Source organism: Thamnophis sirtalis, unplaced genomic scaffold (assembly GCF_051295495.1).
Source record: "Thamnophis sirtalis isolate CommonGarterSnake01/CBP01778 unplaced genomic scaffold, rThaSir2_p1.2 scaffold_2, whole genome shotgun sequence".
In the NCBI taxonomy this organism is placed as follows: Eukaryota; Metazoa; Chordata; class Lepidosauria; order Squamata; family Natricidae; genus Thamnophis; species Thamnophis sirtalis.
This window is the reverse complement of record NW_028261382.1, coordinates 176737274-176755422: the sequence shown is the minus strand read 5'-3', so window position 1 is coordinate 176755422 and position 18149 is coordinate 176737274. Positions and strand designations below refer to the sequence as shown.

The 18149-nt window shown below is 40.9% G+C and overlaps 1 protein-coding gene across 1 annotated transcript in view; it reads left to right on the top strand.

Moving 5' to 3' along the window:
- Nucleotides 1-10459: 10459 nt before the first annotated feature.
- CDH20 (cadherin 20) overlaps nt 10460-18149 on the top strand; it is a 75465-nt gene continuing 67775 nt past the window's right edge. The window contains exon 1 of the mRNA XM_087707581.1: nt 10460-10618. The gene's annotated coding sequence lies outside the window, so the exon portion shown is untranslated. The remainder of the gene's footprint in view (nt 10619-18149) is intronic.

The window sequence follows — 18149 nt, the reverse complement described above, 5'->3', positions numbered from 1 at the left end:
GAGGCGTTCCAGAATTACGCTGGAAACATACGTACACAGAGACATAGAGAGACAAACAGACAGACAGACAGACAGACAAATATATTTCATGCAATGTCATCATGAAGCCCTACTAGAAAGAGCTAGAATGTATCAGCCGTATTCAGTAAAAGTTCCATTATAAAGTGGTAAAGGTATTAGTATTAAAAAACAGTCTTTCACTTTAACCCTGTGGGGTAATGAATTCTTTGTGTTATAAATCGAATTTTTAAAAAGACATCAGATATTACAGAGGTTTGCAAAGCCTCAAGAAAACAAGATTCTGTTGCGATGACAGTACAACACTATTGATCACGAAGAACTTCTACCTACCCAGGGGTACATCCCTCAAGCTGAAGAAACCCTCAGGATACATCTGAGAAGATCATCCAGGGCTTAATCCCAATCACATTTGGAATAAAAGCATAACTTAGATTAAGAAGAGTCTGTCCAAAACATAGGCCATTGGAAAGCTTGCAGGGTTTTATTTAAATGGAAAGCCTGCTTTAAAAATACCTTGACTGTACTTGATTGCAAAATCTATAAAACGCTTTTGTCCACCACTTTAATCATAACAAACATATTATTTTGAAAAACAAAATACGCTGTATGTATGTAAATTTAATTTTATACTGTAATATAATCCAGTAAACAGGTCACTGTTTTTAGCTGCACCTCCCCACATCCAAAGCTATAATATAGGTAATAAGGCTGTGCATGTTTTGAAAATGATTTGGAAAATGAATGCTTCAGATACTGCCTGAATACAGCCCTCTCTGCTTTGTTAATGCAGATTACTTTTTTTCCCCAAGCTTCTAAGGGAGACTGAAAGAAGATGCTGCTTTTTCTGCTTTAAGAAATCCATGCATTAAAATTAATGCAACTATTAAATCATCCCTTTTCAGCTTTGAATGGAAGCCTGTAAAAAGCCAAACTGCTTTTATATATAGCAAACCAGTGCTATTTTTCTATATATATATACTGTATATATTCTCTATAGCATAATAAGGACAGTAAAAAAAAATCTATATTAAAATTTATTGATAGTTGTATGGGAGTAAATTATGAGACCGTTCAATGAATTAGAGGGGGTATACTTTGTGCTCTTATGTATCCATGAAAATCTATTAAAACTGGAGCTTCGTTTTCTGTTTCAATTAGATGCAACTGTTTCAGGCTTTTTACTATTGCATAAATATAAATAGACATAAACATAAATTAAAAATACCTATGAGTTCATAAAATAAATGCTTTTAAAATGAGTACAGTATTTTGAGAATGAGAGGGGAGAGGGAATGAGTCCAGGGGTGGGCTTCAAAAATTTTACCAAGGGGTTCTCTGCCCTGTTGCAGGGTGGACGTGGTCTCCTGCACCACAGTGGGGGAAGGCTCCGGAGGCTTCCCTCGAGCCTCTGGGTGGGCGAAAACAACCTCCCCAAGTCCCTCTGGAGACTTCCTTAACTTCCAGTAGGCCCGTTTTTGCCCTCTCCAAGCCTCTGCGCGCGCCCTGCACTTACCTCCATCCAAAATGGGACACTCCTGAGAGGGGTGGAGCGGGGTGGGTGGGGCCAGGCAGGTGTAGGATTTATTTTGGGGGGGGGGTTCTCCGAACTGTACAGAATCTTAGCTAGAAGTTATTTGCAAATCCCCAGCAGCCCACCCCATACTGTCTAGGCTATTTGTTCCTTCCTTTCGTTTTGGTGATATCTTTCAAATGATATGTAGATGGGGTTTATCTCTTTATGTCTGTTGATGATTGATTTATCATGAGGCCAAGCTTCTGGGTATTCTCTAGTATTTTGGAGGTTGGTTTAGGCTAAAATGTCATTTTCTAATTATTGAAACTATGACCCGATTTGTCTATGTGTGGAAGAGATTAAGGAATGTTCCAGAGGTGGGTTCCTACCAGTTTGCACCTATTCGGTAGAACCGGTTAGAAGAGGCTCCACCAGTGGACCTGGAAAACAGGCCACACCTACAGAAGAGAAGAGGTTCCAAAAATTTTTGGTGGAGTCTAGTGCTCACCGTTCCCGTTTCATTTTTTGCTCTGAATGTGCATAAGAAAGAAAAAGCGAGTTTGGGATTTCTTCCATTTCATTTTTTGTCATACAGTGACGTGTCCATATCTATCAACCACAACTTCTTTTTAAAATGAAAGTCTATGCTGGAAGGCTCATCGAGGCTAGGGATCCCAGCTAAAGTCCCCGATGTGTTCATTCAGGCAGAAAATATATATCAAATAATGTTTTGTACCCTAAAAATAATCAGTGCGCCTTGTTAAAAGTATTACTCCGGTGCTATTCATAGGGAATGTTTTAAAACAGACCAAGTAATTGAGAGATTTCTTTAAAAGCCGGATTCCCCTGATACAAAAAGTAGCTTTGCATATTTTTGTACAGTTTTCAGCGACACGTCTTTCTATACCAACTATTCATATAAAACTTTTTTTCAAGATATATCATGCTTCCATTCTGCAGTAAAGAAGTGAATTCTTGCATTTATTTTTTGTCTTTCGCTGAAGTCATTCCAAAAGCATTCTAGAATGCTTTTACAGCATTTTTTCGAAGTGGGAGAGAAAGCTTACAGATGGAACTGTTGCGTATGGAGCATCGAATGCTAGAATGAATATAGCAAATACAAATAAATACAGTAATTGTATTTGAGAGTTGTGGAAGAACTATGAATGCAATATCTGCTGGGGGGAAACAACAGAAATCTAATAACCAGAAAAATTCGTGCTAAAAGGGTGAAATCACTGAAATAAGATGAAAGCTGGTTCAAACATTCATTTTCTTCCTGTGTCTCGCGCTGACAGCTTTCCTTACTATGATGTAGCATATCAGACATGGCATATTATTCTTTAATGTAAATGTATAACCAGCAAGACTTGTTTATGGTATCCAAATATTTCTATTTATCTATTCCCAGAACTGAAGTCTTTACTGATGTAGTATGTATAAATTCTGTTCCATAGCATAGCACAAATGGTGAGTATTTAAAGAGATCTATGGACAATAGAGTCAATATATTTGCAGTCCATTTAAACTTTCTTATCTTCAGTGGGGTTGGATAAGTTAAAAAGATGGTTATATGCCTCCCAGAGTCATTTTCTGTGAGATGGGTGGCCATATAAATTTGATTAATAAAGACGTGGAAGATGCTTGGACTGAAGTGGAGATAATTAAGTTATAGGTGCCATGGAGTGATTGATTTTTAAAATAAAAGTGGGAAAAAAAGGCTTGGCGTGAAACTGAAGTGAAGAAATGTTGGAAGGACTACTATGGAAATGTGTATTAGGAAATACTAATATGCCGAAGAGATGAATTGAGACACATGCTTTAAATCAGTGTTTCTCAACCTTGGCAACTTGAAGATGTCTGGACTTCAACTCCCAGAATTCCCCAGCCAGCGAATGCTGGCTGGGCAATTCTGGGAGTTGAAGTCCAGACATCTTCAAGTTGCCAAGGTTGAGAAACACTGATTTAAATGTTAATATTTAATAGGCATAAAATATGCATATCACTACTTTTACTTTTAAAAAAAAACCCAGATGAAAAGGAAGTTATAAATGCTCTGAAAATGTGGAGAAATTCTAAGGCTCCAGATTGCATTTCTCACCATTCTTCTTCAATCTATCAGTGTCCAAAGGATTTATCTGCACTTTTTTCTTCTCCTGACCTTTTACGTCGCATATTATATACAATAAAATATGCATTCCAAAAAGTATAGATTAAATTGCGCAGCATATCTATTCTATTATTTCCTGTAAAAGATTCTAAGAAAGATTCACAATATTATTATAATGAGGTCTTCTTGACTGATTAATTTTGGCTTAGTATCTAAGAAACGCTGGTAGCTTTTAAGAGTTTTTTTAAAAAAACTTAAAGGCCAGCATTACAGGAATGTAGCACAAGTATTATATTACATATAAGAATTTTAATATCTTTCTCATCAATGTGCATTTAATATAAACCTACTCTACATTTCTTGGAATGCTTTGTAAAGATCAAAAAAAGTATGTAAATATCCATTGTTACTGTAATATTAAACCTCTTCCTTGAAATTCTTTTAGATTCTTTTTCTTTCTAAGACCGTAATTAGCCACTTTAAAGGAGGTTAGAGGCAAATTTGTCTTTTTCACACCTCATTTATGGCTGCAACTACATTCACCAAATGTTTTTATTAAATGTTCTCATATACACTATCTTTTGAAGAAGTTCCTTCCCATAAAAATTGCAGAACTTTTTCCTACTGTAACTGTCAGCACCTCTCCCTTAGATAATTAGGAAAGAAGACCACGAGACTCCATGCGTAGAAATCAAGTGTACTTTTACTAATTATAAATGATTAAAGGCATAGCGAAGCGAAGTCTGATTATTTAGGCGCGAAAGCGATTGATATACAGAATAGCCCATTCCCCACCCCTTGGCATCACAGTTACATTCCAATCATAATTCTCCCAAGTGTCAGGTGTGAGATAACTTCAAAAGGCATCACGAAGATGGAATGTCGGTGCCGTTAGTCCTGGCGGGAATCTCCCACGCATGCGTAGTCCGACAGGCAGCTGAACTCCAGAACCTTCCTCCAGCACAATGAGTAACCCCTCCCAAATACCATGCCCTCCCTCCCCGTTTCATGGCAGCCGAAAGCAACAGCAAAGCAGAGGCTGACATCAACAAAGTAACAGATACCATTTAGGATCTCAGCAACATAAATATGCCATTTGTCGAGTCATACGGCGTAACAACTTTAATAGATATCATGTATAAATTCAAGAAAGAAAAATATAAGCCAAAACATTTTTTTTTAAAGAAAAGCTATAATAGAAGTCCTGTCAGGTCTTCTGGACCTGTATCAGGTTGAAAATAATTATATTCTCTTAATTTTTTCCCCAGCATCCGGTACATGTCCTCTGAATGTGGAACTGTAGATAATGATCATCAATAATGTTCATTTATGGCTCTATGCTCCCTGAAACCCCCTCGCTTTTAAAGGTTATTAGAGGTGTTCTATGTCATAATGTGTATAGAATACTACATATTGAGCACACTTGAAGAACATCAGGTTGGAGAAAGCCAGTATTGACAATCCTGAGCTCTTATGAATCACTAATCCACCTTCATAAAAGGCAATTGAATTCTTTTAAAAAGTAGCAAATATTAGAGAAACTATTTCTCTAATAGGTTATTCCAACTTAGAACTTAGAACTTTTTCCAAGCATAATGACAGTAATGGAATACTTTTGATGTGTCTCCAGCTAGGATTGTATAAATATGTGAAAGTAGGATAAGATTATAAAAAATTTAGAATAAGCACTCTTATCCAAACATACTCCATCTTGCCATTTCTGTGGCATTTTTGTAATACTTAGGGCAGCCTTTCTCAATTTTTTCAGCCTGGAGGAATCCTTGAAATATTTTTCAGGGCTCAGGAAACTCCTGCTCATACAAGCTCACAAACATAGGCCACAAGTTATAAAATTATTATATTTGTTGGTGCAGGCCTCTCTATATATACATATATCAGTGGTGGGATTCAAATAATTTAACAACCGGTTCTCTGCCCTAATGACCATCTGGGTAGGCGGGGCTTGGTGGTCATGTGACTGGGTGGGCGTGGCCAACTCAGCGTCACTCAGTTCGATGGGCGCTTTGCCTTAGCTGTTACAATGTAATAAGGGTTAACCGGAGAGGCAGTTTCTGTAAGGAGGGCAATAAAGATTAGGCTGGAAACAACACCAGAATGTTTCCTTCCTGCCTTCCTTACAGGATTAGCCCTGTAAAGTGGGGAAAAAACAAAAGGAGATTTCTTCCAACAACCGGTTCTCCGAACTGCTTAGAAAGTTACCAACCGGTTCTCCCAAATAGGTGCGAACCAGCTGAATCCCACCACTGATATATATGCATTGACCTCCACCACTCACACTGCCTTTGTGGGTGGTTCCTGGGGCCATTGGCTTGCCAAATAAGTCATATTTCCAATATGAGAGTAAATTATTTGTGACACTTTTATTTACTTATGAATGGATGGATTTGTAGTTAGCGTGTTTCCCCAAAAATACAACAGGGTCTTATTTTCTTTTTACTTACAAAATATGGCCTTGGGCTTATTATAGGGGAGGGCTTATTGTTTTGGGGTTGTCGGGCGACTGCTCCCTTGTGAACTGGCTCCCGAAGAGCCGGGCACAGCCTCAGGGGCAAAGCAGCCATGAGGTGACCAAGCTCACGATCAACCACCCAGCAAACCCCCTCTCCAGCTGGGCAGAGTGCCTTTCACTGACCTAGGGGGTATTCCTAAGGTGCCAAGCCATGTGGTGTTCTGCCCGCTCCCCAGTTCCTGCGGCTTGGCAGGGATACCCCCTAGGTCAATGCATGGAGCTCTGCCGGGCTGGAGAAGGGGGTTGTATGAGCACCTGTTCCGCCCCAAGCAGGCATGCCTCCTAGCCTCAACATGTCCAGGCCCAGCTCTCCCTGCAGCAGCCACCGCCATGCTCCGAGCATAACTTCTTATCCAGCTTCCAAACTCCAAAACACGGCTGCCGAGTCTTCCAGCAGCGGCCACTCTAGGAGCGCGCTCTATTGTTGTGGGCTGGCTGCTGGAAGACTCTCTGTCCAGAAGATTCTCTTACAGAGTCTTCCAGCAGCCAGCCCACAACCATAGAGCGCACTCCTAGAGTGGCTGCTGCCGGAAGATTCAGCAGCTGAGTTTGGGAGTTTGGAACCAGAGAAGACATTATGCTCGGAGCACAGCGGCGGTGGCTGCTGCAGGGAGAGCTGGGCAACTCCCCCCTCCGGCCAGCCCAAATGCCACTCCCCAACCTAGCGGTATCCCGAAGACGGCAAGTTAGCAGTTAGCAGTTAGTTAGCAGTTAGACTTATATACCGCTTCATAGGGCTTTCAGCCCTCTCTAAGCGGTTTACAGAGTCAGCATATCGCCCCCAACAGTCTGGGTCTGCAAGCAATGTGAGCACCTTTCTCCCCCTCACCCTGGCTCCTGCGGTTTGGTGCCTTCAGGATACCGCTATGTCGGTGAGCAGTGCTCTGCCTGGGCAGAGGTGGGAGGGTGTTGCATCCTCTTGACACAGCCGGCAGCCAAGCCACGCCTTGCAAGAAGCTGATTCGTCCTGGCGCGGCTGCCGGCCGGCGGGAGAATTGCGGCCATCCCATTGGCCACCCGCCTGACAGCTATCAGTATAAATAGCTGTCAGGCGGCGCTGTCCAGCGCCCGTGTTCTGAACCTGCTGTTAGTTTACTGTTGCTTAATAAAAGGTTCCTGTTATTACCTCAGCGCCTCCTCGTACTTAAAGGGGGGGGTTGTCCAGGGGGTTTATTTTGGGGGGTGGGCTTATATTTTTGCCCACGCAAAAAAATGCGGCAAGGCTTTAGTTTCAGGACAGGTTGTATTTTCGGGGAAACACGGTACCTAAAAAAAATAATTTGGCTTTTTTTTCCCCAGGCTTGAGGAAACCATTCCAAAATGTTGGTGATATAATATGCATTTCTCCTTTGAAAATCAACAGAACATGTCCGTAACATGACTTTGCACTAACTGTATCTAATCTCTTTCTGTGACTATTTTGTCACCAGTTTAAAATTGGTCTTGTTCTTCAGTTCCCTTCATTTTCTAAGTGAAAGGGGGGGGGAGAACAGATAAGCTTCAATTTAATTTGTTCTGGCAATTACTGGAAAGTTCCCACTGTGAGGGAAGCCACTGCTTATTGATGTGGAAGGACGCTCACCATACAAGACCCAAACAAAAGGAGAAGCTGCTTTTCTACAAGTGAATTCGAGCATGTGTTGACATACTGGCTAAGGAAACAGTCCATATGAACCCTAATAGGGAAGAAAGAGGAGGAAGAGGGAGAGGGAGAAGAAGGGTAAAAGCTATCAAGAAAGAACCAACGCTGAGGACATGAGCACAAAATGTGAACTGGTGAGAAGGGAATTCATTGTGTGTACTTTACTTCTCTTGTTTATTTCAGTTCTTTTATATTTGATTTATAGCTTTCTCAGTACTGTAGAATACAGCTGGTCACTTTAGGCTGAAAATCCTGATGACCATTAGTGGAAGGAATAGAGTTAGAGTTTTCTATATGTCTCTGGAGTCATGGGCTGAATTTTTTCATCCCTGATACGATAGCAAAAGTAAGTTTTGGGGGCAAGAACGAACAGAAGAAAAGAGAGCTTTGAGGCAATATATGGTACGGGTTGACTTTTTTTTCAGCAAGTCAAGATTTCATACTAATTCTACCTTTTTAAAAAAAAATGTACGGATAATACATTTCAGAGAAGCTTTCTAAAATAGAACTCTGGCAAAACCCCTTGAAACAGACTGAAGGGGAAGGCATTATGCTGGGTGATTATGAAGAAAGAAACAAGCTGTTTAATGAAGTGCTGAAAGAGCAGATCTTGTTAGATTGGCATTCGTGCACATTTACAAAAATATAACGGTGAAATCTTTGTTGTTGTTGTTGGTTTTTCCCCTGTTTGGGCTCCTAGCAAAACGGTGGGTGCAGCTTTTATCAGTGAGATCCTTTTAATAAATTCTTAATGTGTTCTGCTTCTCTGCGAATTTCCCTTGCTTCTTCTCCCCCTCAAGGTTGGCAATGGCTCTAGCCATACAGCATCCCAAAATAGTTGTTAGGGAGATATGTCAAAAGTGGGTTCATGACATATAAGAAACGGGCTCCAGCTGTGCTAATAACATACATTTCAAAAGAGAAGCAGCGATGTGAACTGAAAACTAACAAACAATCTACCTCGCCGGGAAACGATCACTGCCTCCAAAAAGCTGCCAAACGTGACAAGGGAGACTTCAATCATGCATTTTGCTCAGAATATTAAGGATTGCAATCTTACAGTAAATCGTTCTTTTTCTAAAGGGGAGTGGTGGTGTTTTAGGAAAACCCAGGCAGTACTTTTACACGATTGTTAAGGTAACTTCTCCTCTCCCTATAAAGAAAGGCATTTCCAAAGGGAGGGAATCGACTAGTTATCTATTACTCATTGTGCAAAGAAGGAGGATCAAACACGCACACCTTCGGACAAGGCAGAAGAGAACAAGGAAGAATTCCAAGGTTGCCCCCACCCGTGACCCGTCAAAACCGCGGTCGACTAAAGCGCGCCCGACGAAAGCGCGTACGTGACGTCATCAGCAGCGCGACAAATAAAATTAAAAATAAATTAAATTAAAATTAAAATTAAATTAAAGCAAGCCGATTCACATAAAGGTAAGGGTTAGGTTTAGGGTTAAGGGTTAGGGTTAGGTTTAGGGTTACGTTAAGCGTTAGGGTTAGGGTTAGGTTAAGGGTTAGCGTTAGGTTTAGCGTTAGGTTAAGGGTTAGGTTTAGGGTTAGGTTAAGGGTTAGGCTTAGGGTTAGGTTTAGGGTTAGGTTTGGGGGGGTTAGGGTAAGGTTTTCGCTTTAATTTTAAATTTACCGCTCACAGCGCAATGTTTTCGTCGCGCTGTGATGACGTCACGTACGCGCTTTCATCGAGCGCGCTTTAGTCTACCGTGGTTTTGTGGTGGAACCGCCCCCACCACCAAAAAAAATTGCAAGAAGAAATCCAGTGGAAATAAAACCTATCATGCTTTTGTCTAAGCTTCGGAATTTAAAGTCCAAATATATGAAACCAGCCCCTTCATTACTATTAATGAGAAGTTTCTCAAGGAGTATTACTTGATCTTTTGGAAGGGGAAATCAGTGCAATGCCCGTATGTGGATTACAGTCTTATAGACACCTGGCATATTTGTTTCAGATCCTGACTGAACTTTATTTAAGATACAACATTATCCATAAATAGGTTAAGAACCTGTCTTTTCAACACTACAGAAGGTAGAGAATTCTTGCATGTATACTTGTCAGAGCAGGGACAAGTAAGGGTCCTGTCTTGAAACCGCCTATCCTTTACACTTGTCTAATGTAAAAGATGTGTGCCTCCATCACACTTTGTTGTCCTCTAAGTGAGCAATTTTGCGTCTTTCCAACCACAGAGCTGTTTTCCTTTTTCCTTTTGTGTTTACTCTTTCTTTTCCATCATGATACAAAGAGTATATACAGTAATTTAATCGTAATTGCAAGCCTGAATGTTTTTGGGACAGCCTGTTTCCATATTGTTCAGATTGGTGCTGGGGAGCCGTTATCTCCATGTATGCATTATGCATTTACAATCATCTTGGCATAATAAAACAGTGTTCAATTGTTCTCATTGTTCACTCAAGTGGCTTGTGTGCCATGCGCGTCCTTCTCATGAATGGCAGCTTGCATGGGCCATTGTAGCCATTCAGCATTTAATGCTTGATTGGGAAAGGACTCAAAAGTCATCAGATTAAAAATTCTCCTGTAGGTATCAGATGATCCTTCCTGCCTGAAAGTCGATGGGTCTTAACTTACAAATAAATTATTCTTTTATTTTCCCCTCCCTTTGGGTTAAAGGTACCGTGCGATGGTGAAGAGAGAGAATTGCTGAAGTTCCTGCTTGACAAGCTGTCGAATGAATATCTACTTATAACCGTAGCAACATCAATAAGTGACAGGAGCATAGAAAGAAGGGCAGCGCAATAAATCCCTAAAATAAAACAAGGAAAAAGAGCAAAAAGGTATGGTACAAAGCTATTTTTTTTCCCCATAATACAATGTGCTCTAAATCTTCTTCTGTTTCAGAAGATAGCTTTCTTCGGTGGCATATATGCTGACTTTTTGTATAAGATCTAAGAGAAACAGTTGGAATTGTTCTCTTTATTTTTACATATAAGTGATAATTTTCATGCAGCAGACATGCAGAGGAGTTTACCTTTAAATAGTTGGATAGCTTGAAGGCTACAAAATAAATGTTCCGGATATATGAAAGAGTATTTCCAAATTTGCACTTGTCTCAAAGGAAAATGAACATTTGGATAGGAAATTGAAGTGCTTTATTATAGGACTGTCATTTAGCAATTGATTTTATCTTTGAAGCTTAGAAAAAAAATATTTCAAAAGTCATAGTATATTTACTTTTGTACTGGGTTACAAAATAGCATAGATATTTATGCTTGAGTAGATCAATGTAGATTATGAAAATCCTCTCATTCTTAACTGAAATGATTGCATTATTTCTTATTTTGAGCTACGAAATTTAAATATGTGAATTAATTTAAATCACTTTCTCAGATCTACCAGATGTCACTGTAGGTGTTCATCAGAGTGCCGTCCGCCTAGCAGGCAGAGTAATTTAAAGCAAAGAGAAAGGATTTATTGGCTGTTTGCTGCAAGCTTAGTGTAATACTATCATGCATTATACTACTAAGTTATAAAAACTCAGATTAGCAGTGCCAACACAATGGTGGCCTGGATTCAAGGGGATGCAGATCCCAAAATAAACTTATTAAGTTAGCCAAAACTAGTCACTGTTTTCATTCAAAAAATGTCAACATTTTTTCTAGTAACATGAAAACTTACTACTATTTGAGCCAAATTATACATATGCTTCATAACTGCATAGTAAACAAAATTATTAACCCAACCTTATGGGCCTTTTTTTTTTTAAAAGAAAAGAGGAACTCGTATTGCAAAATACTTATAAAATAGAAGAGTGAAGTTAGTCTAACTGTAAGGAAGTTACATTTCAGTAACTTACAGTGGCCATTTCAGTAGAAAAAGTTAGAAAGGGTATCATAACATTAGAAACCTAACTACCAAATGTCCAGGCCACCATCAATAGAGGACACTGCACAGGAGTGGGTTTCTCACCCCATTCCAACCGGTTCGGTTGGAACGGGGCCGGCAGCGTCCTCGTGCACACGCGCGGCGCACACATGAGTACTAGCGTCTGTGCGATGCTCCAGCTGCTCCTGGAGGATCGGGCAGGCGCTATATGCGTCCTGCGCATGCGTGGAAGCGCAGAACTCGTCAAAACTGGGTAAGGAGCGCGGGCGGGCGGGTGGGCCAATCACCGTTCCCGGAAGTTACTTACTTCCGGGTTCGCCGACCAACCGGTTCGCAGGGACCGCCGCGAAGCGGTTGAAACCCACCCCTGACACTGCACTATGATCCTACTTAATGAACAGGAGTAATAGCCAAAATGAATTGAAGGAGGAAATACCTGCAGAATAATGATTTCTGGTTGGAAAAGTAGACTAAAGACTCTAATTAGTTTATATATTTAATTGCAGCAAATAATCCAAATTTTTGTTGCTTACCTTAATGTCTCAGACAATGTCCTAAAGCAGTGGTTCCCAAACTTGGCAACTTTAAGACTTGTGGACTTCAACTCCCAGAATTCTCCAGCTCTGGAGAATTCTGGGAGTTGAAGTCCACAAGTCTTAAAGTTGCCAAGTTTGGGAACCACTGTCCTAAAGAATGAATATTGGCCTTGGTCTTCTGTCAATAATCTAATATAAGCGGGGAACATAAGAAAAGATTATGTGCTTCTTCGTTTGTTTCTCTTAACCGACAATACTATGAAGCATGAATCAAAGGAAAAAGGAGCATCCAATTCACTTTCTCCAGCACACAGATTTAATAGACATACATCTCTAGCTGACACTTTAGGATTTAAGTAATATTGACTTATCTTCTGCCCAGATATATTAACTTTGAACAGCTACTGTCTGTGGCACAAAATGTGGTTACTTTATTAGAAAAATACGGATATTTATCCAGCAAAACAGACAAATATGAATTCATCTCTTCCTGGATGTTTACCAAAATAAAAAAGTAATTACAATTGAAATGACAATGACAAAAGGGAAAATATGGAAATATAATGTCTATCTCTAATTCTTCAGTGTCCTGTCCACAGGCAGGCTGAGTAAAAGCATGTTTTGATATCTGACTGTTAGTAGGATGGAAGATAAAGCATTAAACAGTCCCATGCTTTAGGCAAATGAATGATTGAGGTAACCCTCTTCCAATTTTTCTTGGACAGTTGAGTTTGTGGCCTTTTCAAAAACAGAATTACACATTAACTATAGTCCTTTTACCATTGTCATAATCCAGAGTATATGGGGGAGGACCCATACAGTAAGTCTAAACTTTTGAATAGAGGCTCTTTTCCACCTATATTCTTAATCAACCATTAGAGTAACAGACTTAACCCAACTGGACTAAATAGCCAATTAAACCAAGAGTTAAATATTTATATCTAAACTCACACCACATTTGAAACTAAAGCTAAACTCCAAGCCTAAACTTGTATTTAGTATGCATAGTGAATGGAACGATGTTCTCTTAAGTTCAGACTAAACTGTTTCTAATGGTCTGTAATTCTTATGAGTGCATAAATAGACCATTATGGTTAATGAGCAATCTCTAAAACACATTACACAATGACATTAATAATTAGCTGATTAAGTAAGCATGTCAATCAAACTGCTGCCATCCCATATATTATATTACAAAACTTGACTACGCTTAAAGGAATAAAATCACTTGAGTATGAAAGTAATGTTGATAGTCCTCCCTTTAGCAACAGTAATTGGGATAAGGAAGTCCATTGCTTTTAAAAAAAAAATTAATACATTTTATTTTGTTTGTACAAACTTCACATCTTTGCAGCACATTACATTTTCCACCTATCTGTTGTCTCTGTTTCATCTATACCAATACATCTTTTTTAACTCTGTCTTCATATATTTGTGCATTTACATTATTTCATACATTATTTCATTCTATATATATAATATTCTATATGTTCTATGTATATCAGTTTTTACTACATTTATGTCATTTTGTAAAGTATATAATATATTAAATCTTTCTTAACTATGACTTTACATATTTGTTCTTTACATTATTTCATACATTTTTTTTAATTCTATATGTAATATTCTATACCAGTGTTTCTCAACCTTGGCAACTTGAAGATGTCCGGACTTCAACTCCCAGAATTCCCCAGCCAGCATTCGCTGGCTGGAGAATTCTGGGAGTTGAAGTCCGGACATCTTCAAGTTGCCAAGGTTGAGAAACACTGTTCTATACATTCTATGTGTAATATTTATTTGCTATAGTCTATCTCATATTTCAGTCTTTTAATCCTTTTCCAGTTTTGTAGTTGTCTGTTGTTTTGTTGTTTTGTTCTTCCTTTCTTTTTTGCTTTCCCCCTCCTTTCCTCTAGCCAATTGTACAATAAATCCCACACGGAGTAGGATTCAGATTCGTCTTTCTCTTTTAGTTCTTTCGTGAGCCTATCCATCTCTGCACAAAACTGGAAAAATAATTATATACCAAGAGAAGAAAATGTAATTTAAAAATATAGGGAGTCCATTGCTAAGCCATGCAATCTTAAGGCCCAACGTGGTTATGTGTCCACAGCAATCTATAGCAGCATTTCTTGTCATTGTTAGGCAAAACCTGTGTGGTCACAGTGTTCCATGGTGAGGGTTATCACCATTTATGGTACCTTCTGGCTTCCCTATGGATTCTGCTTGTGAGAAGCTGAAGTGACAGTGGCGCGGTGGTTAAATGCAGCACTGCAGGCTACTTCAGCTGACTGCTAGATCAGCAGTTCAGCGGTTCAAATCTCACCGGCTCAGGGTTGACTCAGCCTTCCATCCTTCCGAGGTGGGTAAAATGAGGACCCGGATTGTTGTTGGGGGCAATATATGCTGACTCTGTAAACCGCTTAGAGAGGGCTGAAAGCCCTATGAAGCGGTATATAAGTCTAACTGCTATTGCTATTGCTATCATATGACCACGGCAGTGGTGGGTTCTGGATTCCGTTCCAACTGGTATCATTGGAACGGTCCCGGTGTCACCCACATGCAAGTGTGTGGTGTGCGGGTGCACATGTGCGGCGTGCGCATGCATCATGCTTGCCTGCGGCGCTTCCACAAGCCTCCGTGACACTCCAGCTGCTCATGCGCGTGTGTGTAAAGCACAGGTAAGGAGCCAGAGCGGGCAGATGGGGCCTCTGGAGCACCGTACCAGAACGGTATCCGGTGCTCTGGGCTGGCTCCGATACGCCCGTACCGGGGCGTACCACCTGCAACCCAGCACTGGACCACGGGGATTTTGTGATGTCGGAACTGTGAGTTGGTTGCTAAACAATCACATGACCATGGGGACTTTTTTTCATTCTATATGTAATATTCTATACCAGTGTTTCTCAACCTTGGCAACTTGAAGATGTCCGGACTTCAACTCCCAGAATTCCCCAGCCAGCGAATGCCAGAACTGTAAGAACCCTTCATAAGTTCATCTCATTCAGTGGCATTGCAATTTGCAACAGTCACTGAACTTAAGTGAGGAAGTATTCATTTATAAATAAAACTGGTCGAAATAACATGGAAACTTGTGAGTGAATAATTGGGCCCCATCTAACAACTGAGACAGAACCATCAGCTCAAAACTTTTAATTGCAGCTAATCTGAAAGAATCTTAAAAATAGTAGCAACAATTTTCTTTTTAACAAGATGTTTAATGTGCTCCTTTCAGAAACCAGTATACAGTCACTAGAATAGGATGCATGCATATGCATATATGTAAATAAGTAAGTAAATAAATGATTTTTAGTTTTGGAAGATGAGTCATAAATATTCATAGAACTTAACTTGCCCGTTTGGAATCCCGTGTACTTGTCTTACTCATTTCACCGATCTTTTGGCTAAAACCGTAACTTTTTAAAAAAATAATTGTTGATCAAAAGCAGGAGTGGGCTGCTGGGGGTTCAGGAAAACCTCTAACTAAAGTTTCTGTGCAGTTTGGAGAACTCCCAAATCCCACTGTGGCTGGCCTCGCCCACCCTGCCCTGCCCTTCCCAGGAGTCCCCATGCAGCCCGTTTTCGATGCAGGTAAGTGCAGGGTTCACACAGAGGCTCAGGGAGGGCAAAAAACAGGCCTACCAGAAGTTCAGTAAGGCGTTTCTGGCCTCCAGAGGGCCTTTCTGAAGGCCAGGAAGGGTTTTTGCCCTCCCAGAGGCTCGAGAAAACTCCCCACCATGGTGTAGGAAGCCGACTAGGCCATGCCCACCATTGCCACACACATCCAGCAGAGAATCGGGCAGAGAACCCCTTGCTAAAAATTTTGAAGCCCACCCCTGAAAAGTTATTCCTTACAGTAGGTTCAGGGACTCATTTCATTCCAGTGGTTTTGTGAGAAACCTGTACACACATTGTATACCAACATTACTTAGGGTTCTCACCCCCTCATCCTACACCAAAGCACGCCGAGACAAAGATACTGCAAACATTTATTGACACACAGACAGGACCTTGGCAGCAAGCCAAGAGCCGAGGTGGCACAGTGGTTAGAGTGCAGCACTGCAGGCTACTTCAGCTGACTGCAGTTCAGCAGTTCGGCTGTTCAAATCTCACCGGCTCAAGGTTGACTCAGCCTTCCATCCTTCCAAGGTGGGTAAAATGAGGACCCGGATTGTTGGGGGCAATATGCTGACTCTGTAAACTGCTTAGAGAGGGCTGAAAGCCCTATGAAGCGGTATATAAGTCTAACTGCTATTAAGCCAGCACAGACAAGACGTTACCAGCAATCCAGCACAGACAAGACGTTGCCAGCAATCCAGCACAGACTAACCTTGGCAGAAATCTAGCCTGCCAAGGTAGCCCAAGAGTTCTCCAGCTCAAGTGAATATGTTGACTCCTGCAAAAGGGTGTGTGCACAATCATTCCTTTTATAGTCTTGAGAGGAGCCTAATTACTACCAGCTGAGTGCAATTATCTCCTGTAACTGCGCAACTGTTCCTTACGCCTATTAGCTCTTCAATGCCGGGCATCCAGGAACAATTCCCTTGTCTCCTCCCCACTGCTCCAATGCATGACGTCTGGATCACACTCCCTTGTCTCCTCCCCACTGCTCCAAGGCTCAGGTGCCTCCTGGTGGCCAACCAGCCTCTCTGCACCCTGCTCAGAGTCAGAACCCTGTCCAGGGTCCTCCACATCCTCCAGAGCCGACTCAGAGGGTCCCTCGCTGTCGGAGTCTGGTGGCAGCTCCAACGGCTCCTGCTGGGCCACAACAACTTAGGTACCAAACTGCAAGGCACTGCAAGGGAATGGAAATCCAAAGACTTTTATGAGGCATTGTATGGATAAAGTGTCTACCCTGGAAGGGAATATAGGTAGTCCTCAACTTACGACAGTTAATTTAGTGATTGTTCAAAGTTACAACATCACTGGGAAAAAGTGACCTGTGACCATTTTTCCACACTTGCAACCGTTGGAGCATCCTCATGGTTACGTGATCAAAATTCAGACGCTTGACAATTGGCATGTATTTAGGATGGTTGCAGTGTCCTTGGGTTACATGGTCCCCTTTTTTGTGACCTACTGACAAGCAACGTCAATGGGGAAGCCAGATTCACTTAACAATCATGTTACTAACATTGCACCTGCAATGATTCACTTAACAACTTTGGCAAGAAAGTTCATAAAATGGGACAAAATTCACTTAACAACTCTCTTGCTTAGCAACAAAAAATTGCTACGTTGTGGCCATAAGTCGAGGACTAGCTGTAATGTGATAGGTCTGTCTGTGTGTAAGACTTTAATATAAAAATTAAACAAAATGGGAGCCAAAAATACATTCTTGTTTTATTCTTTATGAGAAAGCTGGCTGCTTCCTGTGTTGTCAAGTAACACTTCCCTAAGTGTTATCATGTAGCCCAGGTGTCAAACTCGCAGTGTCACGTTGTCATCACGTGATGTTTCATGATGGTTTTTTTTTCCCTTTGTGGAGCCAGGGTGGGCGTGGCCTGCGTGTGACGCATTCGGCCCGCAGGCCACCAGTTTGACACCCTGTCATATGGCCTTTAGAGACTGTAAGCAATAGAAAGCATTTATACATGGAAGTCACTTCAACTTTGTTCCATAGCTTGATGCAACAAGTTAATTTCATGTCAATAAAGCTTACATATGAGATTTATCCATTCTTTCTCCTGTATAGAATTCTGCCTGAAAACTCATTTCTTTGCCTCTGGTCCAGGATATTTATTCATAACACTCAATAGACTAATTGGACTATAATTAGCAGATGTTGTTTTCTTTCCCTTTTTGTAAATTGATAGGTTTTGACCTCAGTCCCTCAGGAAATTATTGGCCCAGCCTACACTAGTGTGCGTGGGGGGGGGGGGACGGGACCCTGCTAAGATTAAGCCCAACCAACCGATACTTTTTTTTCAGTTCCAAGAAGACCAATGAT